The sequence below is a fragment of the Falco naumanni genome, chromosome 4 (assembly GCF_017639655.2).
Source record: "Falco naumanni isolate bFalNau1 chromosome 4, bFalNau1.pat, whole genome shotgun sequence".
In the NCBI taxonomy this organism is placed as follows: domain Eukaryota; kingdom Metazoa; phylum Chordata; class Aves; order Falconiformes; family Falconidae; genus Falco; species Falco naumanni.
Genome location: NC_054057.1, coordinates 111,153,298 through 111,180,059, shown reverse-complemented (window position 1 = coordinate 111,180,059; position 26,762 = coordinate 111,153,298). Strand labels below are relative to the sequence as shown.

Here is a 26,762-nt window from a genome sequence, read left to right as displayed (position 1 = left end):
CTCAAATATGATGGCTAGTGTCTTAGCCACTTCATCCACCAGTTCCCTCAGGACCCACAGATGTATTTCATCAGGTCCTGTGGGCTTGCACACCTTCAGGTTCCTTAGATGGTCTTGAACCTGATCTTCTCCTATAGCGGGCAGTTCATTCTCCCAGTCCCTGCCTTTGGCTTCTGCAACATGGGCGGTGTGGCTGGAGCACTTGCTGGTGGAGACCTAGGCAAAAACCTGGGGTACTCGATGAGTACCTCAGCCTTCTCCATGTCCTGGGTGACCAGGTCTCCCGTTTCCTTCTGGAGAGGGCCCACATTTTGGCTAGTTGTCTTTTAATCACCAACATACCTATAGAAGCTTTTCTTGTTGCCCTTGATGTCCCTGGCCAGATGTAATTCCATCAGGGCTTTGGCTTTCCTAGCCTGATCCCTGGCTGCTTGGTCTATTTCTCTGTGTTGCTCCCAGGCCACCTGTCCTTGCTTCCACCCTCTGTAGGCTTCCTTTTTGTGTTTGAGATGGTCCAGGAGCTCCTTGTTTATCCATGCAGGCCTCCTGGTGTTTTTGCTTGACTTCCTCTTTGTTGGGATGGGTGGTTCCTGAGACTGGAGGAGGTGACCCTTCAATATTCCTCAGCTTTCTTGGGCCCCTCTTCCCTCCAGGGCTTTATCCCTTGGTACTCTACCAAGCAGATCCCTGAAGAGGCTGAAGTCTGCTCTCCTCAAGTCCAGGGTAATGTGCACCCTCCTCACTGCCCTAAGGGTCCTGAACTCCACCACTTCGTGGTCACTGCATCCAAGGCTGCCCTTGACCTTCACGTCTCCACCAGCCCCTCACTGGTGAGAACAAGGTCCAGCATAGCACCTCTCCTCGTTGGCTCCTCTATCACTTGGAGAAGGCAGTTATTGTCAACGCATTCCAGGAACGTCCTGGATTACCTATGCCCTGCTGTGTTGTCCCTCCAACGGGTACTGGGGTGGTTGAAACCCTCCATGAGGACCAGGGCTTGTGAACACGAGGCTGCTCCTGTCTGTCTGTAGAGGGGCTCATCTGCTTGGTCTTCCTGGTTGAGCAGCCTGTGGCAGACCCCTGCTATTTATTTCCCTTAGCTTTTCTTAATTAACAGCCTGGTTTTAGACTTAGGGAGTTTGGGGTAAGAAAATGTGTAATGGGCCACTTCACATGGTGATCCATTCAGTGAAGTAGTCTAGTCAGCACCATGCAGCGATGCAAGGAATAAAATTGATCCAAGGAAAGTAGTTCACTGTGTGCTCCTGTCACGACAATATATTTTTTTATTATTATCATTCTTGTTTTGCCATGGCATAAATCATCTCATTCTGGTCTTTGGTAGTAACTTGACTTGAATTTCATTAGGCAGAGGTAAATGCTGTTCCACTGGCAGAGAGATTCCACCTTGCTGAAATCGTGACGCTTCTGACCGTGCATTGCACGGAGGTTTCTTTACTACGCGCGTGCCCAGGCGCGGCAGCGTGTAGCCACCTCAGCAGGCTCTTTGTGTGGGTTGCTTTAAGGAAACTGATGGTGATAGGCTGTCGAAATCATTAACTAACAGAAATGTGCTCTCTTCCCCCGGCCACCATTTAAATCCCCCAAAAGCTATCTTATTTCCACACTCCATGGCTTTGGCAAATGTGTGCCTTTGTACGGGACGGGGAGCTGCTCTCGGCTGTCCCCTGGTCTGCCCCCGGCTTTCCAGCAGGAGCCCGCCGACAGCAGCTTTTTGAAGTTCCCAAGCTTTTAGCCCATAGCTATGTCACAGCTTGTGCATTGTTTAAGACCATTTTTCTAATGAAAAACGTTGTTAACCTGTACAACCCAATTCTTTTTATTACAGAAGTTTTCCTCACACACACACACACACACCCCCCGCTGCAGGCACTGCTATAGCCTCTCTTTTGAGCAGGTGAGTTAAAAAAACCACGTTACAACTGAGAGTAACCTCCTTACTCTTGGGACCACTCCTACGCAGTTCAGCTGTGAACGCTGGGGGTTAAGGGATTCACGGGTAAGTTTACACCCACCTGCAGCTGATGGTTCTGCATTTCCCCCCTCCCCCGCCGATTCTCTCTTTACTGTTGGAGGTATATGCTCAAGTGTTAGAGGGGTGAACGATATAGGGTGGCCGAGCCATATGTTAATGCGGTCTCCTTGTGAAATAAATCAAGCGTAAGTCTCTCTTGTGATAGACTGTAACTTTTGAGTATTAAAGAATTTGGAGAACAAAAAGGCTTATCTGCATGAAGAAGATGTTTTAGAAGGAGAAAATAGTAATGGCTTTACTTTCCCATTAGCAAATTTCACCTAAAAATGGCACACTGATCTAAATTGCGTTTGCTTTGTTGGGCTTTTTTTGTGGGTTGAAGAACCACACGAGAAACCAGGTAGTAAAAATGTGGAGACAGGTTAAGGTGGGTAAGCGAAGAGATTAAAGAAATGACCTTTTTTTGGCCTTAGGTTGGTCCATTTGTAAAATACAGATGTTTGTAGAATATTTTGCATTTTTTTAACTTTAATTTTCCACCTCAGCTTTGGTCACATCTTTCTGTCAGCTTTGACACAAATCAGTGAATAGTTTTAAATATAAAAAATCATTTTCAGATGAGTTAACTTTTATTGAAAAATATTTCCATTTTTTATGTTTCATGGCAGATTTTAAAACTTTGTGTTAAAATTGAAGTTAAAAATATATGCAAAAGTACCGTGTCCTTTTTCTTTAGAAGGTAAAGTTAATGGAAGATATTCACTTTACACTTAAGTATGGAACAGAATGGGAACAGTTTTATTTTTTTCTATAAGTAGTAACTTCATGGGATTATAATGTCATATTTCTTGATAATACATAAGTGCTTTTACTCCTACATGTACTTTTACAAAATGTAAATTTAGTGAGTCACATTCAGAGCACAAAGGCACTGGGAGTTTGAAAGAATATTTTGCTTTATGCAGCAGAAACTATTATTTGGTATCAAGTCCAAAAACTTTTAAATCATCAAAGTTACAAAAGTATTGCAATAATTATAGTAAATACTGTGAACAAGCTACTCAATTGATATCTAAATTTAGTTCATGCAGAGAATTAATAGACACTTTTGTTTTACACTTGTAGAATGATTTTAATTAGAAGCAATTAAATAAAATTACATTACTCCAAAGTAAATTGCTGCTTTCCAGACTTTTTAAAATCTACATATATTCCATTTGTATGTGAAAGCTTACTGTAATTAAAGCTTGACTTGTTTATATTCTGAAGGAAGAGCTAGAAATCAGTTCAAGCAACCCTTCCACGTAGATGGGTTTTACCAGATTGCAGACTTCTCAGATTTCTCTTTGTAGCATTTTTTCTCCAAAGCACTTGAGTACTGCCACTGTTCAATTCAGGATGCAGAACTAGATAGACCTCTGATTAAGCTCTCTTTCTAAATTGATAATGCTTATGGTGTTGGTATTGTCTTGATGTTTTATGTATCTAATATTTTAGCTCAAGGAAATATCTGACCAAAAAATGCCTCTATAGATATATGCACGGGAAAGGTTTGTAGTGAAATTTTAAAAGTATAGTTATAACAGTGGTTATGTTAATGTCCCACATTAAATTTCTTCCTTTTACACTAACATGATACCCTCATTCTTTTGGCACAAATACTTGATGGAAAAGATGGTCTAAGGACAAAGTAGTCCCTCTAAAGCTTTTTTCTTTATTTGCCTCATGACTCAGCTGTAGACTTTAAGAAAAAGTCAGTATTTTGTTCTGGAACAGCATCCATGCCTATGAACAATAAGCGTTAAATAGTATGTGGGATATTTGGAATTCAGTTTTATGGTTTGAATGTTTTGAAAAAATGAATTGGTTATCTAAAAGGTAGTGGAAGGAAGAGAGAGCTTTCTGCTGCTAATAGTAATTATAGATAGAAAAGGTCCCTGCCAGTCAAAAATGGAAGTAAGCTGACCCAAATATATTTGCCACCACTCTTATGAATATAAGAAAGTGTTGTGTTTTGTCACTTCTACCTTGAATTGCATTTCCACCTCCCTGAATGGGGACTGGCAAATGAGCTTGTATATAGCAGGCTTTGATAGTAGTAGTAGTATTTAATGGATGGTTCCACTTCTTTAACTATTCAAGTTATTTAGAGAACAAGAATAGGTTTTCACATGGTTTGGTTTTCCTAATGGAATCGTCACTGCAATTTCATCTTCACACTCCTTAGGCAAGAGACAAAAGCAGTTTTATGTTCTTTTGAAAATGTTCTATGGAGGTGCCTGCATGTACCAGTAGTAGTATTAAGATCTGAGTGCTGGTAGCCCTCATATGGAAAATGCATATTGCAAGTATGATTGCAAATATCATTAAATTTGCTTTAAAATGGGATTAAAAAAAAAAAAAAAGAGTATGGTTTTCTTTTGTTTCCTTTTTCTTATTTTCTTCTTTGTGATTCTTGAGTATCCAAAGCCAAGATAGAAAAGAAGAAACAAAAGCAAGAAGAAACAAGTTTGTAGCTTATTTTATTCTGTAGAGTAAGGAACTTTCTTAAAATGAAGCTGAGATATTTAATCTGTTCCCCTTGGCATTCTCATAGTGGGTTACATACCTTTATCTTCTTGGATCCTTTTCCATATGAGGTTTCTAAAATTTGGATCAGTAAATTCACAACTGTTAAGTGCTGTTTAGTTTGTAACAGCTTTGAAAGTGTGGACTTGAGTCCACTTTATTTTTAAGGTAAGATAACCTGTCTCACCTGGAAGGAGAGCGTATATAATGGTAGATCAATACGTATCTGGGGCCTGACTCAAAGTTTTCTTTTGCTTGTATGCCTTCTTGAATTTTCCGTAGCTAATTTATGCTGGACATAACTCAACATATATATTTACACTCATTCCCACCTGCTTTGCAACGTAATTTACTGTGAAGTACAAGATGACTTGAATTTAGAATATGTGAGTGGAAAAAAATATGTATAAATGATGTTTAGCGATGTGCAATGTATTCATTAAAATATGAATTCTGTGCCTCAAGTGCAATATGCTGATTTTGCATCTTTTATTAAGTGCTGTGTGAGTTCTCATGCTTTGACTAGACCATCACAAAAGTACATATGCAAAACAGTGGTGAAAGGAATGATGGTTTGGAATTAAAATTTTAATTCACTTTATGTTGTGTTACAGAATAACTTTGGTCCTAAGAATATATAACTGACAATGTAATATATGAATGTAACTTTGCAACATTCAGTGTAAGCATGTAAACAAGATACTGCTTAATGTAACACCTGCGCTCCATTTTAAAGAAATCATGACTACTACTCAGGCTATGTAGACCCCGGAAATTATCTCCTCCATTTATGTGCTGCAACCAATGTGAAGGAATTCTGAATTGTGAAAGCTGCTGATGTCTTCTGGTATAATCACCATCTGGCTATAAATAAAAGAATTTATTGACTAGTTGAAAATAGGACATTTAATTGATTATTATTATATTTAAGCTGCAACAGGTTAAACAGCTGTTGTATTATAGTTTAGATTTGAGGTTGATAATTAAGTACAATCCAGGTACGTTAGTTGGCAGTAAATCCATTAAATTAGCAGTAGACAGACACATATTGAAGTGCTCTGAACAATGTGGGTGCTTATCCAACGTATTGATGGGTAGGAATGGGCAAAAAATGGCTTTTTGCATCATGTCCTAACAAACATTACTTTTTCTACAACAAGGCCATGCTCGAGAAGATACAAGTGTGGATGATATTGCTACAGAAATACCACTGTGGAAACTTGCCATGATTTCTTTTTAGTATGTCATTGCCAGAGGAAATATTTATCCACCTCCCTGTTAGAAAAGCAAATTTCAACGTTTAGGAAAAGCAGCCAAATCTGATGGGTGTTTTTGTGGTTTGTACTATAATCTCTATAACTGGATGTGAGAGGTCAAGAATGGAAAAAGTGATGGTGGTGTTATTCCAAGTATTGGTTATTCTCATTTATTTAAGAAAATGTGTTATGAATTTGTGTATGCCTTCTGCTCTGATGATGAAGGTTTGCTATATTATAGATGAAAAAGGTTTCTTACAATAATTATAAACATCACTTCCTAATATCCTCTTTTACTCTATTTTTCCCACTCTTGGGAATGGCTTGTGCCAAGCTGCATAAGAGAAATGTAGTTCCATCTATCTAACTTCTGTATAGAGTACATGAAAAAGAATTATATTACCGTGAATATAAATTTAAAGGTCTTTCTAATGTTATTATAAATGTTCTTTGTGTCATGTATTTCATGTACCTGAGTGCATTTTGATACTGTATTGAAATTTACTATATTTCAGACTATTACAAAATTTAATGGTTATTGTACTCACTTGACAGCAGTATTTTTTCATCTACCGGTAGCTGAAAAGTCTATTGCACAGGATGTTTTTTAAAATTCTTTCCCCCTACTCTTTGTTAATAGAACGCTTTCTGTGGAAACTTAACACTTCCTCTCACATCTTCAAGGATGTAGGACCAAAAAAGTAGAATTTTAACTTGACAACTTTTATTACTTCTTGTTAAATTAAACATGTTATTTATGAAGTATCAAGTAAAATTGAAAATTTCTACATGTGTTTTATTCCATATTACTTTCAGTTGTATTTGGTATATGTTTTATAATAGGATATTAAAGACACTTTCTACACTCACTTTCAAAGTTTGAAGATCAGCTGCTGAAAAAATGATGGTTAAACATGTATGTAAATGAAAATTTCAGCAGCATTTACGTACTGTAATTGAATGGCAAACTAATTACCTTTATTTTGATAACATTTTAAAAAAGCATTGTAATATAGGGGATAGCAGATGAGTTAATAAGAGGTTTTTTTTCTCTTTTCATTATTTAAATTTTCCATTCATATCTCTTGATAAAATTTCCTCAAGCTTTATGTGGAGTCATCTTGTGTTGGTGCACGCTGTGCTGGAAACTCAGGTTAACTTTCTTCCAACTCCCACCTGGAGTTCTTAATGGTATTCAGGTTTCATTTAGTGATAAATGAACCAAAATCTGCATATCAAGCATTCTTTTTGGATCATATGGAAATACTTCGGGCTTTTTTCATTTCTTGATGTCTAATAATTATGTGAACTTAATCATGTTGCTGCTATTAGTTGATCATCAGTAGCTATCACATTACTGTAACCCAAAGAGCTCAAAGTTTTCATGAACTGAGGGTAGTTTTGAAAGAGGAAAAATACGTATATGTGACTGTTCCTCTGTTTAACAGTTGAGCATGGAGTGAGTACTTTTGATTTTAGGACTTCTTTTTCATGGACAACAATGAGTGAATTTACTTTAAAATTCCCATTAAGTAAAAAGGGAAGTCATAAGTCTTCACTGTGAATTTGCGTAGCGGCCATCGCGATGGTCAAATCCGTTTAGCCTTCCTTCCTACGCGAGAGCGCGGCGCCTCGGCGCGCTGCTCACCTGCACTCACCAGGCCCTACTCTTGGGCTGGTGCCCTGAGCACCGAAGCATAAAGAGCAGAGAGGAGGAGTAGTTCACGTGTTTGCAGAAGTTTCTCCTGGATAATTCAGCGGACTCCACTCAGTTCTCCATTAATAATCTCTTTTGTAATTGGCTCATCATGTGCCAAGTGAACTTGACCGTATTGGGAAACATTTCTGGGAAAATTCCAGCTGTGCACAGAATCATTGTAAACAATTTGTGTGATAGTTGCAATTAGATGTCAGAGACTTTTGAAGGAATTGTAGGAAATCTGTGACAAGAGGACAGTCTTCCCTATGAGGAGCACTCATTTGGAGTCTCATCTTTTATGATTTTGTTGAAGACCAGTCCAGAAACTCTCCAGGGTTTTCACCCCTCTGCCACATGCAGTGGTTTCTGAATGAGGATCCTCTGAGTTGAGGGCTTCTCTCACCTGTTTCATGGTCAAGGTTACCTTGGGAGTTCTCTTTGTATTACTTTCTTTTAGACTTTGGCCAGGAAATGAGCATCAAGGAAAAGTCACTTCAGAATGATGGAGGACAGATTCCTAAATAACCGCTTACTTTATACATCAAGGCATATATAAGGCTATTAAAAACAATACAGGGAAATTAGATAAACCGGTTTAGATTTTCTTTATGATGATACTACACAACAGTTCATAAGGATGGCACCAAATTTAACCCTCAGCACTACATTATAGGCTAGTCTGCTTAATTTTGTATCGGTAATTATTGGCAGGTTTTATGTATATATATGTGATGTGTCTATATGCATGTCCTGATAATTCTTAGCCTAAAGAGGTTGGTTATCTTCACACTTCTGTTTAAGAATCAGTCTTGAATTCTGTGCCTGCCCTGTGAAAGGCAAACCTCCTTAGAAACATTCTCACCCTGATTCCCATCCTACTCTTGATTATGACCTCTTTTTATTTTATTTTCTTTTTTTTTTAGAGAGAAAAGAAATGGGAGCTTTTTACTTGAAGGAATATGCATACAATTATTTTTTAATCCTTGCATTTTCTCAGCTGGCTCCTGAGATTTGAACTAAAGGGAGAAAAATTATTCCATTCTGTTCCCTCTCTTGTGATGCAACTCCAGTGCCATCTCAGTTGCACAAGTTGGAAGTCTGGATAGCCGTAACATTATCACTAGGTCTCAAACATCATTAATGTGAGATTACTGATGAAGAAACAGAGTTTGATATTTATATTAACACATGCCTATGGTGTTTCCCTTCATTGGAATCTTTCCAGTCTGATGGTAACTTGGAAGGTGATAAACACATGAAGGTTCTCACAGTATCTACTAATGCTAAGGACCTCAAGGAATTTTTGGACTAAACAAACGAACAAAAGATGATTTTTTTTTCATTTGTAGTTGCCAAGTATCTGCTATAGGATCAGAGAAACTGCTCAGTCTGGAAAATCTAAAATCAGCCTTATGCAAATACCATTTTCTTACCTGAGGTCCTAACAGTTTGGGCAAGACTTGCAGTGTTAACCACTGTATAAACGTTAGCAGTGAGAGAACAAACCAGCCCATTCCTACTTACTTAATTTATTCAATAAATCACTGATAGTAAAACTAAAGAATCGTTCCCAAATTTCTTGGGTTTCATTTCAGTCTGAATTTCAAGTTGTGTATAGATAAGATGGTGTGAATGCTTTCAGTGTTTCATTGACAGTATTTCCAAAATCTTTATACATTTATATGCAACCACATAAAAAAGGGACACATGCATACGCAAACACTTGCAAATATAAATGTTGCATGCTTTGTCATCTAGAAAATGACGACCAATGATGCTAAAAAACTGTTAGCACATTGTGCTTTCCAGCACTGGGTAAGCCTGTTGCATCTGTGTGTGTGTGTCTGTCCCTTGAGTATTGCAAGTATCACAGTTTGAAGATGTATTTAGTTCAGCTTGATTTCTTGGGGGGTTTGTGCTGTGGTTTTTTGGTTTTGTTTTGTTTTCTTTTGTTTCATTTTTTTGTTTGTTTGTTTTTAGTACCACTGCTGGCAAATATTCTCATGTGGCAATAGCACTCATGACTTGTTTTGTGGTGGAAAGAAAAAAAAAGTTACATGACTTAAGGCTAGTGATATTTTACGGTATGATCACAACTTCAAGAAAACTATGTTTCTCAATGGCAAAATATAAAATCTTATCTGCATCAGAGAGCCTACTTTAGTATGCATGGCAGGGCTACATTTGCTTTCCTGCTGCATAATTGTATAGTATTTCGCCATCGGTGCCTCTCTGGGTGCGTGAAATCCTGACCACTTGGTGAAGAAACTAATCCGGATAGGAATTTAGGATTAAGGATTAGTATAAATGTTTTGGGTCTTACAGGAAAAAAAACATATTTGTCAATTCTCAGAGTATGAGGAAGCTTTTTTGATGTTAGAACTCCTTATGGCAGACTTCTGAAGAACCTTATTTCTTATTACAAGTTTTATGCTAGAACTGATAGGCAGTTAGGAAAAGTAGAAGCCAGTATAGCAGAAGAGGCTGGCTGAGCCCAGCTCAGGCATTAAGAGCATGGGCAGCACCAGGACAAATCTCTGATCCTTTGTTTTCAACGCTTCCTCCTCCCCCATGCTTTCTGAGAAGGACAGTTGCTGATTTTTTTAAATATTTTTTTTTAAAGAATCTCCTGCTGAGAATACACACACACGCACCCCTCTTGGTGCTAGGCATAAACTATCCTTTTTTCTATCTTCAGCTTCCCATCTGTTAGCAGAAAGTGATGAGTCTGAAGAAAACTGCTTTGGAAAGTAGGGTAGCTTCCCTTGTGATGAACTTGTCAAGCCTTCGCAGCACCTCGGTGTGACCATTTGCTGCCTTTGCCCTCATTGTTAATTATCAGAAAATGGCTTGTTTTTAACTTGTGCAAAATATTTGTCTAGCTAGAAAGAATAAATTATTTTAATTCCCTTTTCTGGGCTTATAATAAATTTAGTTTGGTGAGATTTCTGTTGCATATGTATGATTTCTTGCTGAGTTTCCAAAGAGAAAAGAATCTCATAAAGAGAAATGTTGAGAGGTGATTCATTCCCGAAACCTAGATTCCTTTCCTGACTTAGTCTGTGCTTATGAGTGGGGGTAGGGGAGGAGGAAATGCAAAGGGAGAAGATGAAATGACTGAGGAGGAGCTGCGAGGATTTGGCAGTTCTTACCCTCAGAAACGTTCAGATGAAATCTGTTGGTGTGTCTTTGCATTCATCATCTCTTTCCCCACACTTCAATAATTCTGGAATCCTTGGGCCGGTTTTAGTCTATTTGGCAGGCAGGTAGAGACAGCGAGACACCGAGTCCCTGCCAGCAGTGAGAACAGATGACCGGGCTGAGGGGAAAAAAGCCCTAAGAAAAAGGCCAGTGAAGGTCCCTGTTGAATACCAAAAAGCTGCTTGGGAATAAGATCTTATGAAATGTCACTAATTTGTGAAGAAAGCTCCATTTTAAATTTGCGTATTATTAGACAGCAGAGAAGCAAGCAAGGCTTCATTAGCTTAGCTAGTCACAGGGGTTTTTCTTTGTTTCTTCCTGCTCTTAGTTGTATAACCATTCTACATTCATGATTTATATTTCCTTAGGAATAGTTTCTTCTCAATTGCTTGTCATTACTGGCATTCCTCTCTGGCTGAAGCACTAACTTGTTTTTACTTCATTTATTTGAAGTATTGTTGCAGTAGCATGGAGTGCTTTGTATCCTAAGGAGCAAGAGCCGTGAAAGGTCTACAGTTTCCCTCACCGTTATACAATAATGTTGACAATATTGGAAATCAGAATTGCACCTGTTTTTGCATTGAAAGCTTGGGTCTGGTTTTGTAGTCTCATATCTCTTACTCCAGATTTCCTGTTATCTTATACGTGGTCTCTAGAGTACATGCTGGCCTTTAAATCCAAAAGCTTATTTTCTGTACAAATTTTGATTTATTTAATATTTCTAACATTACTTCTGTCTATTGGGGAGCAACTTTTCCTGGTTTTGTAATGTCTACATAATACTTTTCAGTACTAATGAAAAAATGTGAAGCCTTGTTATTTTTTATTACTTTAACACATATATTTAATAATTCTTCTAACAAACCTGATTTGATTTCTTTTTGTATTTAAAATTGTTCTACACCATTACATGACTAAATGGGAAAAAAAGCATAAGCTATTATTTATGGATTAATTAATTTTTGTTTAGTTATTTAAACATAAGGCTATGTTTTTGTATTTGTATTCCTGACGCACTGGCAATAGCTTTGCATTGCCTGTGGGTCAAATCATTCTTGTATAGTTGGTGTGTGCTTCTTGTTTTCTTGGTTTACACCAGTATTTTACTAGTGACATAACGGTATCACCTGCATTTCTTTTGTATCTGTTAAACAAACTGTTTTCTACATGTTGGTGTCTTTTGACATCCCATACATTTTCCACGTTGCATGATGTGATGGGTTTTGTAAGTTAGCTGTTGTATTCAAATGTGTGATATGTCTATTGCTTGACAAGCTGTTTGTCTTTCATGTTGTTTCATCTTCACTTTCTTAAACTGTCCTGATACTTTGTTTTTCCTATTGCAGTGTATTGTTTTGTCGTGGTGTTCAATGAGCACGCAAAGGATTGCCTGAAGCATTTCTTGAGTTTTTTGTTCAGCTTTTTTTAGTGAATATAGTCCTTTTTGGAATCCGATCTTGCTTAAATTCTAATTTTATTTAGCAGTTCACTTTTAACAACTATATAAGATATTGTGGTAATGCCAAAGGAGGTTTAGCAGTTTTGTAAGTCAGTCTCTTTAGCTTTCATGTACGCTGAAGTGCTTGTAAATTATATCTCTTCTGCAGCGGAGACTGTGCAGTGTGACAAGGAGAGTAATGTAGTTCAGCTGAGATGTTAAACCCCTTTACTGATACCTGGTGGTTAGATTAAGAAATCTTGGAATTCTTTGAAATTATAATGGGTGCTTATTTGGACCTAAGTACCTTCAGATATCCATCGGTTAGGTTTCTAAGTCCTACTGAAAGCTAGTGATATTTAAGTTCCGAAGTGAAAAAATGACTATGCTTCCCTTGGGTGCTTTTAAAAGTATACCCTTAGCCTCTGGTTCAGTTCCACCTCCACAGTGATCCTTTCCTTGTTACCTGTTCAGATGATTTAAAACTGATGTACTGGGTCTTTCAGTTCTTTAAAACTTGATAGCACCATCGGTCTACTAACCAGAAGACCTTCTTAGCAGTGCATCGCTGTTGTGGCAGGAGCTTCTCAAGACTTACCCTTTCTTTAATGGATGTCCATGCCACTCTATTTGTGTTGCAGAAGGCAAGGTAAAAGGAGTGGGCTGTTTGTGAGAGCCCTGGCATCATTTCAGTTCAAGCCTTTAAATACAGTCCTTGGGAAAATCCTTGAGTCGTGCTAAAATTGAATTGAGCATTCTGGAAACACATGCCCGTTTCTGATTGTCAGCTTAGCCATGGGTTTCTTTTTGTAATTGTGTATTGTTCGCCCCGTCCTTTCAGACGACGACTCTCTCTATAAAACCTACTTCATATCAATTCTGCAGTTGTTTGAAGTTTCCTTACTTTGCGTTTTGTTTCTCATATTAAGCCCAATGCAATAGAGTACAAATTATTTGGTTTTAGCAGGCGTCAGGACATAAGAAATAATCCAATTTCATGTCTTTAAGATCTGTTTTGATATACTGTTGAAAACAGTGATGTTCTGAAAGTGGTATATTCACCTAACATATAAGCTTAGGGTCATGTGAGGTTCTTATTGCCCTTTATTATGTTTTTCATAATTTAGTTGCAACTTTGCCACCCACGTCTCAAAGCCAACTCCCAGCAGCCCTGTGTTCCACTTATATCGACTTTATTTTTATATTTAATGAAAATAGACTTCTGCCCAGAGATAAATCTTTGATGCACTCTGACCTGCCTGCCTTTCTGTTACCTGTGTCTGTATAATCATTGTCTAATAGCAGTAAATAAAAAAGAAAATCATTGTTGAGAATATTTGCTTAGTGAGCAAGGAAATCACTTTTGACAGCCAGAATATGCATTGAACCTTAAGGCAAACAAACAAACAAACAAAAAAATTATGAATATATATAGAAGGGCTTTTCCTTTCTTCCCTGTACTGTAAGGGAGATTTGATGGGGGAAAGTACAGTTGAAGAATACAATTAGATGGCAAGATGCTTTATGTTGCCTAAAGCACACATAACATTTACTCATAAAAAAATAGTCAATTTAATTATGTTTATAGAAAGCCAGGCAGGGGAGAGATAATTAATCCATATAGTGGCCAAAAGGAATTTCTGTGTCCGTAATCTTGAGTGGTAATTGTTTTCCTTTTCCGAAATGATCCTAACAGCGAGTTCCTCTCTTATTTTGTAACTTTCACTTACTTACAAGGTTCTGAATTAGGATGCCTGCAGGCTAAAAATCCCATTTTCAGTGATTATTTTTTTCCTTTGTTCCTTTTCTTCTTCCTGCCCCCTTCTGCTTACCTAACTGCAGCTCCCGTCCTAGCCAGGTAGTCTGGCCAAAATAGCTCCTGCCATCTGGAACAGTCACTGTGAACCTCTCAGTGACTTCCTCTCATTTGAAATGTCAGCTTGAATCTTTTCTCCCTTGCTTACTGCTCCTTAATTTTCTTTTCATTTTGTTATTCATTATTCAACAAGGTGACTGTGTTGTTTGATTGTGTTGATGTACAGTGTGCATGAAAAATGCTACGCAGAAGAGAGCTCTGTGTTCTTCCTCTGTCTTCCCCATTATCCTAATCCACATCAGGGTCTGGTTGCTACTGATATGTCATCTGTCCTATGAGAATTATCTAGCATGATGTATTGAAATTATATTTAGATTCAGTATGAGTGCAGGGCTGTCTAAATTTTCTTTTAAAAGATGCAAAGAAAATAAAATTCAGACAAGCCATTATTTTTCACTTAAGATCAGTGTTTTCATATCATTCCTAACGTATTTTTGCATTTTCAGATGTTTGGTGAATTGCTAAATTTCCTGATAAGCAAACTAAGCATTGCTTTTTTTCCATGAAGGTTATTCCTGTCATTGTGCAATTAGATGGGAATGTCAATTTTTTTTCTGTTTTTAGATAAGCTACACTTGGGTTATTTGAAATCATGCTCTTGGATCTTGATGGTGAAAAATGAGGAGCATATTAAAAAATAATTCTTGCATTACATTAGTTTAACAATGATTTTAAGACACATAATAATATGAATGTTTTAAGATGTTATTCTAGTAAGGGTTAGGGTTAGGACAGAGGCTGACTCATGGTTATAGATGTTCAGAATTCACAACACAAGGCTATTAGCAATGCATTTGGCTAAGCAGAGTATAAGCGGTGAAGTCTGTCTGTAAGCTTTTCCACACAGCTCTGCCAACAAAACTTAGTCCTTGGTTGCTTGTGGACAGCAGTGACATAGAGTATTGGAATGTCTAATTGCTTTAATTGACTGAAGAGCAAAGTGTTTTTACTGGACCTGTTTTCTTGAAGCATTTGCATAATCTTTAACTTTGAAATAAATAATATGTCCTTCGGAAATTCTCATTTTGTTGACAGGTGGGGATTAGCATGTGATTGTCTAAGCTTCCTTTTAGATATTTGTCCTGTCTTTTTGAGTTACCTACACTTCAGTGGTGTTTGCACAATGCATACAATGCCTCGGACTGTAGCTGTAGCTGTCTGTTGTTTCCAAAGAAGGGTTTTCAGAGTGTAATGCATATCTGTAATTTACAAAGAGCTGTTTCCATTGCTAGCTTTCACTCTTATGTGAAATCAATATTTTCTGGGTCAAAGCTTTGATATCAGTATGGAATTAGGGGCAATAAAAGATGATGGGAGGAGGTTGCTAGTGGGCAGAAAATTTTAGTTTCCGGGGCCACTTTTGGTGTTGAGATGTTCTTGCTCAGGAATGGAGTTTCCTAGGGACGACTTTGTTTCAGTTTTGTCTGGGATCCAAATAACCATTTTGTCTGTGTACCTTCACCGCAGAAGACTTTATTCATGGTCTTCCTGTATTTTCTTCCCAGGTGTATATACTTTCCAGGGAAATGTAGGTCTGACAACTCACAATCAAAACTTACTTTGTAAAGAAATGGGATTTCTTAAAGAAAGAGGAGTGAGACCTTGAACTGCTTTTGGAATTGCCTGTGAGAGACTTGATATATACCTGCTGTGTCACAGCCTTGTACACCTTAAAAAAAAGCGGGTAGTCACAGTTTGTACCATCCTGAGCTAGTGTATCATCTTCACCCCGGACTTCGGCTATACTGGAATGATAAATGCGGTAATTGCAATGTCTGGAAAGCTGGCCAAGGAGCTGCAATTTCTCAGGAAGCTGGAGGTGGAAGGGGGAGGGGGATGTTGCAAACTGTTTGTGACTGGTGTTGCTATAGCAAGTGGATCCTTCATGTGCCAGCTTCTAATAAACTTAATCTGATAGCTAGGTTTGAGTATTTTCATGTCTGCTCCCTGCAAATGCAGACACCGCTGTGCACAGCAGTTGTCTGTGTCTTGTGTTAAATTGAGAAACCTCATATTGGTGCTTCCACTGCCTTACTGTGTCGGGCCAGTAGCTGGGCGGAGCTGGGTTATGGTTTTTCAGGCTTTGTACAGTGCTTGCCAACATTGACAATCTTTCCCACTCTCATTGCAAAAATAGTAAAGGGCCCTGAGATGTACTTTGCCTAATTCTGCACCAAGTGGGTGCATCTGGTATCAGATGTGTGGGTGTATCAGAGCTATGAGCTACAGTGGCCACCAAACAAACCTTTTTGTCTTGTGCAGTTGTTTGGATGATTCTTTTTTAATCTTTTCCCTGGAACAAGGTCAAGAGGGTTATTTTTTCATTTGCTCCAGTATTAGATTCCTTCGCCCCATTTATAGCAAACCCTTGAGGAGTTAAGCAGATAAGGAAATCCTCCAGGATATGGAAGCTGCTTTTTTAATTTTAGGTGCTAATTTTAAAGGAAGAGATGTCTGGGCAAGCATTATTACTTGTACAAAGACTCTTTCAAGTACTAGAAATCTGGAACAGTCTTTGTGTTTCAGAGGCAAATAAAATTTGCCTTTTTTCTGTGAGCCAGGTTGAATTAATTGGAAAGAAATGAACCCGTTAATTCTGATTCATTTTGGCTTAGGAAGGCTATTTTGAAGATGGATAATTCTGAGTGGAAAATAGGATGGCATTTTGCATGAAATATCTAAATTATTATTGGTGGTTACATTATCTAAGTCAGCTGATGGGCTTTGTGTAAGGCCATCATTTAGCAATCTGCAGCAGCTTACTGACTGTTTTTTTGTTTTATTGGTGTCTTTACGTGGTAGTCTGAGGGGAAAAAGAGATAGCAAAGTTGCCTCATGCAGAACAGATGGTAATGGCTGTAAAGAAGCAGGAGACGAAGAATGCTGTCTTGGTCAGAATGAAGCTTTGCAGCGTATGTTTTTAAAATACTTACGTATTATTTATTCACAGACTGCTTCCGCTGTGTGTCCAGAATGTGCTCCTTTAAACGCTCACAGTAACAAAAAGTCTGTAGAAGGCACCGCAGCTGTGATTACTCTATTGACTGACTTTGTGAGAATGAGTGAGCGGCTGACTTGGCTCTTTGGGAGCGTGCTGCTCGGAGTGCCGCAGTGCTTCTCCGGTGGAACAGTATCACATGCTTCCTGCAATCCACAGAACAGATCCCGTCAAGTGGGACTTCCTCCTGCGAGTGTCCCTTGCAATTAACTTGACTGAAACTGGAGGAAGACTAGCAGTTTTGGACTCGGTGCCTGTTTGTTCTCCTACATACACCGGGAGAGTGTATCGTCTTTCTTTAGCTGCTCTGGTGTTATGGGAGTGTAGATAAGAAGCAGAAAGTGGTACATCTGTTATTTTCAAATCAGAAAGCAAAGATCGAACGTTTAATGTTATAAATAAGTATAAATACTGAAAAGAGTCGTTTTGGGTTTTTTCTTACTGTTATAGGACTGTAATTAGTAAGACACCCGTACCTTGGAAGGCTGTGGTAGTGATGGTGCTGCAGAAAAGTGCTGCCCCTCCCCAACACAGTGCTACATATTGTAATGGGTCATGGTGTTTTTTGAAATTATTATATATGTAGAGCTTCTGACTCATCCCATTTGTTTCCTGGTGTAACAAGCTGTTACATTAGTTTCATATTTTTGCTTTTGAACTCTGAAAATAAAGAAAAAGAGTCTTGCAATCATACTTACCTGTGGTAGAAGACAGTGCTGAAAGTACTTTTCTTTCTTCCCCCATTGAAGACTTGCTGTGAGGGTTCATGCAGCTGCTTTTCCTCCTCAAGTAAGTGTTTTCTCTCTTTTACTTTTCTTTAAATATGCAGGATCCTCGCTTGACAAAAGACTAGTGTCACTCTAACCTGAAGAGCGTAGGTGTGCCATTGTGCTTTCTCTGATTCCCAGCTGCAAGAACATACTTGTCTATTGAGCCATTATCTTATTTTCCCACCTGCTCTTTCCTTGGTTGCCATAAATTCCAGAGTTACAGTAGTACAAGGCAGGGTTAGCAACCCAGGGCAGGTCATTAAACGTGTGCACATAGTTTCAACGTCTACCTGTCTAAGCAAGGCAGTGCCTTTTAAGCCCTGTGAGCTTGTCTTCTCCCAAGAGACTACACCTCTGAAGTGCCCTGCTTCAGGGCATCTGAGGAACTGGAAGGAGTCATAAGCTGCTGCTGCTCCCAGAGGCGAGATGCAGTGGTTCTTGTATGCTGTTCGTGGTTCCCTTCCTCCATGGGAAGTAGCTCCCAGCTTTTGCTGGATCAGGAGCTTAGAGACTTGTAACAGGCCTCCATTGAGGAGGGAGTGGTGTGATTTTGTGTCCTTTTCCCCCTCTGTGCTTAGAGTGCAGAGACTAAGGTTAACCTCACACAGTTTGGGACATTTCTTAGAGGATGTATTTCCTATTAATGTTCTTGCATAGAAATTCCTGCGGTATTTATGGCGTTATCGCATACCAGTTCCACTTCGGTCCCACTAAGCATGAAGGCTAATCCAGGTTCCAAAAGCAAGGAAATGCAAAGGAAAAAAAAATGCCATTTACACAGAATTCTCTATTCAAATTGTTTCACCCAAGCACGAAGCTGGATTAAAAAGTGTTTCAAAATACTGTCGCAGCTGGCTATGCAAATAATGCTTTGGTAATACTGACAGCAACAAAGCTGATGGAACAATGCCTCTTGGACATGTGGCCCCTGCTGCATGATGGGCTTCTTTAAGTCACTTAAAATTGCGAGTTTGCATGAAGAATTGATGGTAAGTATGAACTGGAAGTAACTTACTTTGTTGTCGTAATGGAGATACTTCTGAGAAGAAGGTGCTGACTAATAGCAATCCCACACAGGCACCAGTACTACTACGTGAGTAACAATTTGTGCACCTGTAAGTTGGTGAAGGTCTGATTCTTACCTCTAACAGCAGTTGGAATTTTTGGTGTCGTGCTTTATTGGTGGTTCTTTGTTATCCTGTGTTAAGTTTGTCATGTCAGTGCAGGTGGTTACGTTTGTAGGGAAAAAGGCTGCAGTAGTGCCTTACAACTGCGTGTGGTAAGTTAAGTGAAGGCCAACAGGTGACCTGCGTGCTTATCACAGATTCAGTAACTTTGTGCAATGCAGCAAATTATGAATCTGCCTTATACATCCCTGTATGAGGTAGAGGCTGGATCCCAGCCTCCCTGCTCTTCCCTTGGGCCTTTCAGATTCATTAGGAGCTGAGAAACAAAGCTTTGTTTCTTCTCTCTTTACTTCCCCCCCCCCCCCCCCCCCCCCCCCCCCCCCTTAAATATATTATGGAGTTTTCCTCCACGATTTTACCTCCATTATTTACATATATATTTGAATTTTGTTCCTTCCAGCTTAAATTTTTACAGTGCCTAAATCAAAATGGCCCCATTATAAACTTACAGTTGGTTTGGTAATATAGCAGCTTAATAATATAATAAAAACATGTTTCTTGCGAGAAAATTTGTTTTGAGTGAAACCATATGCACATGTTAATGGGAAATATTTGTCACACTTCTGTTTTACTGCCATTTTTTGTATTTGTTTCGATTCTTATTAATAGCATCCTTCTGAAACTTTTCTGAGAGACTGCACAGCAGATTTTTTTAATGCTGTAACTGGAGTACAATTTTAAATGTCTTGGATGTGATTCCAAACAGAGCTGAACAAGGCTGAAATAATATGTAGCCCCTGATTGAGTATAAAGCTGTAATTACACTTAGGGACTTTGCTGATGTTATAGAAATCACTAGAGCAAAACCCCACAATAGAAAAATGGTCATTCTCTACTTATATATAAATCAACCCATAGGGACTCTTCCCTCTGGAGCTGCTTCTGGGGAAACTGATGTATACTAACCTTTTTTTGAGTTCACATCTTGCTCTTTGGAGAGGTTGCAATACTTGTTTGGACTGCTTCCCACTCTTTTCCTACAGTAAAACACTTGCATTGGAAGGGTAATACTTTTGGGGCTGTTAAAATTATGAATCCTGATAGGTTTCAAGTAATCTCCGTTACCTTCCAACGTGACGCTGCATGTTGTTCTTTCTGTAAATCATCTCTCCATAGAAGATCTGCTTGGTAAGCAATGCTTGCTGGTGCTCAGTGTCTCGCACCTCGATCTTCTTGGAAGGTTAGTGTAGATGATTGTTTAGCTGTCAGTGTTGGTTGTCTACTTGATTTAAAAAATACTGCTTCACCTATGAGAGATTTCCATCCAACCGACAGACAATGGTGATCACTGTGTAATGGTACACATACGACTGTTTTCCACTATATGTGGTTGTCCTAAGATTTTGCATGTGAAAATGTAAGGGATGTTGTCCCAGGTAAGGCCAACTACCCACAGTCATCCCCAAATGTCGCTTCTGTGTGGAAATTATTAGCTCAGGCACCATCCATTTGAGCAGTAACCTTTGGATTGTTTTTGAAATGTGTGTTGTGTCATGGCTACTTGTGTTGAAATTCCTCTCACACGTTAATGTCCAGTTACAGAGTCTTGAAAGGTCTTTTCATGCTTCTTCATGGTGAGCTCTCCTCATTCTAGCGCGAGTAAGCGCATCTACCCTTGGCCTTGCCATGTTGCTGCCTGGTCCCTTTCCCAGTGTTCCTGAAGAGCTCTGCCTGTGACCTGCTGCGGGTGGGAGAACTGAGCACTTACTCCTCTTCTGGTTCCCGTCTTTAAACCAGGGTTTTTTTTCTAAAAGCAAAGACCTTCTGTATTACCTTGCAGTTGCTTAATTTTCATATGGCTTTCTTTGTGGAAGGTGTTTTCAAAAGCCTACAAATGTCTGTTGGATTTTATGTCATCCAGATATATAGCTCCGCCTGGCTCCCCCCCCGCGTGTGCACCCCGCAGGTTTGTGAAGCATGACTTCCCTTTACACAAAGGGAAAACCGACTTTCCTCCTTAACAAAAAATATTTATTTGTTTATTTCTAGATTTAATAATTTCTTTTAATTTTCCCAATAAATGTGCCAGGATTACTAGTCTTTATTACTCAGTTATCCACTACAATCTTAAAAAAATGAAAACGAGCCCCCCCCCCATCCTCCCCCGCTGCTGCTCCAGGCTGTCTGCACTGGAAGAGTCTTTTCTTGCGCCTATTAATTGGCAGTTGCTGCTTGTGTACAGCAGCTTGTTCTAGACCAGGTTTGCTAGATGCAGATTACACAGAAATCTATTTTTATCAATTCATTACTGAAGCCCAAAATGTGGCTGCAAGCTTTAAAATACCTTTAGTTTTACTGCATTTTCATCTTTGGGATTTTATGCTCTTGACACCTAACAGATAATTTTCTTTTTAATCCAAGTCCTCCTCCTCCTATTTCTCTTTAATCCTGTTTTTATGTGCAACACTCCTTTCTTTTTTATTTTATAAACAAGTTTCTGCCCAGATGGAGAGTTTTGTATGTTCTTAACTGTCAGGTTTCATTATACAGGATTTTTAACAGCAAGGTCAGTCCATAGGAAGTTCTGTTATTCGTGATGAAGGATAGGTGGCACTCTTGTTATTTTTGTTTGGTTTCCTGAAATAAATCAGGTGTATGTACTCTCTCAGTAAGATTTCTTTTTGTACAGTAAGTGTTTTAGAGCATTCTTGAACAATGAAGAGGATTTTTTTTTTTTTTTATAATATGAATACATACTTAAATTATCTGGGTCTGGTTCACAGTACTCTGTAGGAAGATAAAATATTTTTGTGAAGAGCTTAAGAATAAGTGCTCAACTATATGCGTTGGCTGATTTTACATATATAATTTTTGGTTTTATTTGTTTTCTCCCTATTTCGTTAGGCAAAGAAGAAAACCAAAAAATCCTTCAATGTAATTTTAGCTCCAGTTATTAATACCTTTATACTTAGTACTTTCTTGTTAGTTTTGTATTTAAAATATAGATTTCAGTTGGCACGGTAATCATAGCACTACTGAATAAAAGAAAATGGCACATTAGCAAGTGCTAAACCGTCAATAGAGCCTTTATTTCTTAATCTGGGGTAGTAAATATGTGTTGCCCAAATTCTGTAAATTGATTGTAGAATTATGTAGATTTGTGAGTTTGAGAGTTTTCTCTTATAATCTCAATATCCTGAAACGCAGGAAAAGACATGCTGGTAGAGGTATGATATGTTAGATGTTTTCCGTAACTTTAAAGGAAAACTCATTTCAATTCAACTCAATGTTTTTTCCTTCCCTTAGCGCACGGCTGGAACATGGTTGCATGGATGTATTTTAACCTTGATTATTGATTACTTCAAATAAATTTCATTATTACTACTAGCTGACAGTTTCATATGGCTGAGGCAAGATGATTTGATGACCTCAGTCCAATTTCTGTTGATCCATTTGTCAATCAATTCATTCTGTTATTGCTCTTCCCAGAAGAGCACCCCACGGTTGAAAGGAAAAGGGCTAAACAGAGCTGGAATGAGCAGAGGTTAGAAAAGCTTCCATTCTGCTTCTGTCCAAGAGTGTGAATCTCGTCCACACCAGTATCTAAATACCTCAGTGTTTGATGACACATTCTTGCCACGTAAACCTCTCTGTGATGGGGTCGTGGCTTGTCCAATGCCACAGACTTTTCAGGGAATTTCTCACTTGAAGCCTTCTAAGAAGAGCCATTCCTAAGTACTGAATGTCCTGTAAGGCTACTTCTGCCATCTGGTTCAAAACAAAAATTGAATGGGTAAGGTAGAGAAAACATGAATAATAAAGGAGAAGGTCATTACAGATGAAAAAAATACATTTGTGTGATTTTCATCAAATGTCTAGTAATGGGTGTTACTACCTAATCGTAGCTTAATGTGCATTGTGTTCTTTCATATGTTTCTTCAGTGCTTTACTCTTACTTAACTACAGTTTAGGTTTCTGGACTTGAGACTATGCTTTGATAGTATAGTGTGAACTTAGTTGAAAGAAAATCCCTTCTTGTAAGGGTTTCCAGTCTAATTTAGACTTCAGATATCTTCACTTTAAAATATTTAGCTAGTATATATCCACTGGGGAAAGTGTTTGACTTTTAATTTTGATGGTGATTGAATTCTGGAATCAAAAATGGATTGAACAAGCTATTTTGTTTTAATTGGTAAAGAAATATTTTATAACTTGGCAGTTTATTTTGCAGTTTATATTTCTGGTGCCCTTCCATGTAACACAGGCTCATGTATTACTCACCCCTCCCATTTCTCCTCCAAAGTGTTGGGTTTATTTTATTTTTTAATTTTAATACCCTGAAGTGTTTGAATTGAAGAGTCTCAAATAAAAATTTGGTTTGGTACAGGAAGTTTTCTTGAAGACTTGAATAACATTTACTTTTAATTTCTAATGCTGATTCAGCTTTCAAGCTATTAGATGCTATTAAGGCAAAGAATTTTATGTGTTTTGTATAATACTACAAGTCCCAAATGGTGGTAGTTATTGAAGTTAACTTTTTGCTGGACTGTGGGAGTACTAGCATCTTTAAGAGATTCCAATTTTGCTTCTTATTTATGCTTGACATTTAATGTGCTTGACATTCTGATTATTTTACACCTACCTAATTTCTTCTAGCTCAAGGGATAATGGCAATATTTTAAACAGTTGTGAAGTGTGGCTTTATGTTATTAAGCAGGTGTCGCACTACAAATGGAAGGAAAAACTCCCTAAACTATTTCTAGAATCATTGTTTTCGTGTTGCATATCTCAGGGTCAGCTAGAGTTGTTCATCAGATTGTTCAGCTGTGCGTCTCGGTTATCTATTTTCTTGCCAGGAAGATAAAGCCTTACTATTACTTTACGTCCTTTTATTTATCTACATATCTGTGTATAGTGTATACAGATGCTTTTGAAATACGTAATGCTAGACTGTGCGCTAACATTGTGTCCTTTGTGATCAAGGGGTGAGGCATCACAGTGGTGGATCTCTGTGTAGTTGCTGAGGGTTTACATTTTTCCTAAAGTTTGAATTACAATGACACTGTAAAAGAACATATTCTATTGTAACATTCAGCCCGTTAAACCGAGCTCATATGTCTATAGCATACATTTACTGCAGGTGTGGTAGATCACAGAAACAGCTCTCCTATGTCTTGCTTTATAGATAACTGGGGTATAATGTGAGTAATTATCATGGGAAAACAATTACCTACCTAACTGCTTGTAAGTATACTTTGTTAAAGTCTTTTCTCTCCCTTTGCAAAGGAGTTTTATTAGTCATCTTTGTTGAGTTGTATTCCTACGGGAAAATGTGGTTCCCCACAGTCCTGTACAGATTTTAGGCTCTTTCAAAAATGGTAAAATGGGTATCAGAGGAAGAGGAAGCAGAAGGAAAATCAGGCTCTTTAGAGAAGTACAACTGACGGTCACAATTTCTGTTTGCTTCATCTACTGGAAATTTTGTATTGCATTTAACTGTTGTAATGGTGAGCAAATCGACTACATGAGGAGTGATGAATAAATGTTAAAAGACTTTATTTTACAGACCCATGCAGGGACACTTTAACTACTTACCCAGGTCCTCACAAAACAATAGGCATGGCCCAGCAAGGGTCCTTGAAACAGCACTGACTGAATGGTTATGGGAATGGTTTTTAAATGTCTTTATTTTGCAATCTTGCCACCTGCTGGTATTCTGTGGCAATAAGAAACTGGTTAGAAACCTGTTCCAAGACTCATACTTATTTTGGTAGGCAAGATTTTAAGAGCTGAATTTAAGACTGGATTATAAATAGATCCTTTGGTTTTAGCATGCAGATTCAGTGTGTTCTTCCTTTATAGTGCCAGCACCCCGTGTTAGGGGCAGTGTAAGGCTGTGCGTGTCTTTGCGTTAAAGGTGTCTGCTCATCCTCACTCTGATTTCTGCAGACACGTGGGAAGAGAAAGTCTGGAAGTATTGTGTGGTCCTGGAACTCTGAGTCGTGGCACGTTATTCCTCAAAATAAATTTGAGATACAGTTTGAAAAGGAACGGTGTCCATGTCCTGAAATCCCCAGATAAAATTATGCCAACTGAGTTTGCCTAATTAATGTAAACTCACGTAACGGATGTTGTTATCCCTAAAGCAGGTACTACAAATCTAAGTGACCTGGAACTTAAAAGTATTTGGATAGTTTAGACTCATTTGGGCACAAGGTAGAGACTGAATAAAGTCAATGATGTGGAAGACCTGGCATTTTTAAAATTTCGTGGCAGGAGCACTGGGGAAGTGCTCTCCTTTACCTTAACCCAAGATGAAGCAGATGTGGTCTTACTGGTCTGCGTGGGGAAATCCTCATTTATCATAAAAGATGTTTTCACATAGCATTCAAAGGGCATTAAACAATGCGGTTTTTGTAAGCTGAATCCAACATGTTTTACTGAGGGGTATGATGAACTGATCATTAGCTGGAACTCCTAAGTGGATGTTTTCTCTACCAAGAATATTTCCTCTGGCTGTGCCATATGCTGCTGTTTAACGCAAGAGTAACTGAGTAAAAATCTGTAACTTGGGTCAAAAATGGGAACCACTGTACTCCAGTATGGGTGATTTCAGTACTCCTTCTTGAGTACCTATTACGAAACAAGTCAGAATGCCATTTATTCATGCTACCAGTATGTTGACCTTAAGATCTCTCAGTTACTCGCTTTCAGGTTCTTACGCCGTGCAAGGAATACCAGAGGAACCTCTCTCCCCCCTGCACCCTCCCTCTCTGCCTGTCTTTGCACTCACACAGGCACACAGACAACCCCTACGAGCTGTACATTGTCCCCCCACTGGCTGTGGCAGCCTGGGGACAGCCCGTCACCCTCCGCAGTGGCCCCCCCGTATGATCCCATACAGCACAAACAAAACATTGTTCTGTGGTTTCTCTCCTCCTGCCGCCTCCAATGTGAGGCCGGGCAGCAGGCACCAAAGCCCACACGACGGGCCCTGTCCGCCTGGTTTGCCATCTGCCGCCTTCTGCTTACCTGGTTCCTGGTCTCAGACGGCCCCTTCCCACTCTCAGCCTTTCGTCCCCCCCGGTTAAGGTTCTGCAGTTGCCCCATCAGTACTGAATATTCATAATGTTGAGTAGCTGTTCTGGGGCAGCTTGAAGTGCTGAAGAGTTAGACTTTTCCTCTTCAGGGCTGTTTTTAAAGGCGATGGGAATGATAACCAGTTGAAAGTCTCCGAAAGACTGTGTGCACTAAAAATACCATTTCTTCACGTGTATGAGAGGCAAGGGTGCTACAGCGCTGGTAAATGGACAAGAGCAAGAGATTGTTGGCGCTGAGGCTCATAGTTCTGAGCTATTAATGTAGATCTTTGGTTACAGAGTTTGAACTTTTTAGTCACATCATTTTACTGCAGAATGTCTGTAGCTATTTATGACACTGGATGTTTGCTCTTGGATCTGTTTCTCCTGTGGGGTATCCTTTAGATCAATCCTTGTTTGTTCTATTAATTTGCTTAATTCTCTGGGGTTTGTCAAGTCTAATTATCTCTCTTCTTTCTTCCAGTTTTGAAATTAAGATTGATTAACCAACACGAAAAGACCCAGCTGGTTATGTGACTTGGAACCCTGTTTATGAAGCACTCTTTCGTATTTACAAGACAGCACTGTATGTTGGTTTTTTTTTTCTTTTTCTCTCCAAAATGAAAAATAAACTGTTGTAACTTAATAGAAATCCTAGAAGATAGAAAATTCCAGAGAAATTCAACTCTTATTGGTAAATAAGATCTTGATTTTTGGCTTAATGACACCAGCCAAGGAAACAGAAGCGCTCTGT

At 38.7% G+C, this 26,762-nt stretch overlaps 1 protein-coding gene across 10 annotated transcripts in view; it reads left to right on the top strand.

Annotated features, from left to right (window-relative positions):
* Positions 1-26,762, top strand: part of ATP2B2 (ATPase plasma membrane Ca2+ transporting 2) — a 432,794-nt gene that overhangs the window by 122,904 nt on the left and 283,128 nt on the right. For all 10 annotated transcript variants that reach the window (XR_005827588.1, XR_005827589.1, XM_040592327.1 and 7 more), the window contains exon 3: positions 26,493-26,594. The gene's annotated coding sequence lies outside the window, so the exon portion shown is untranslated. The remainder of the gene's footprint in view (positions 1-26,492; positions 26,595-26,762) is intronic.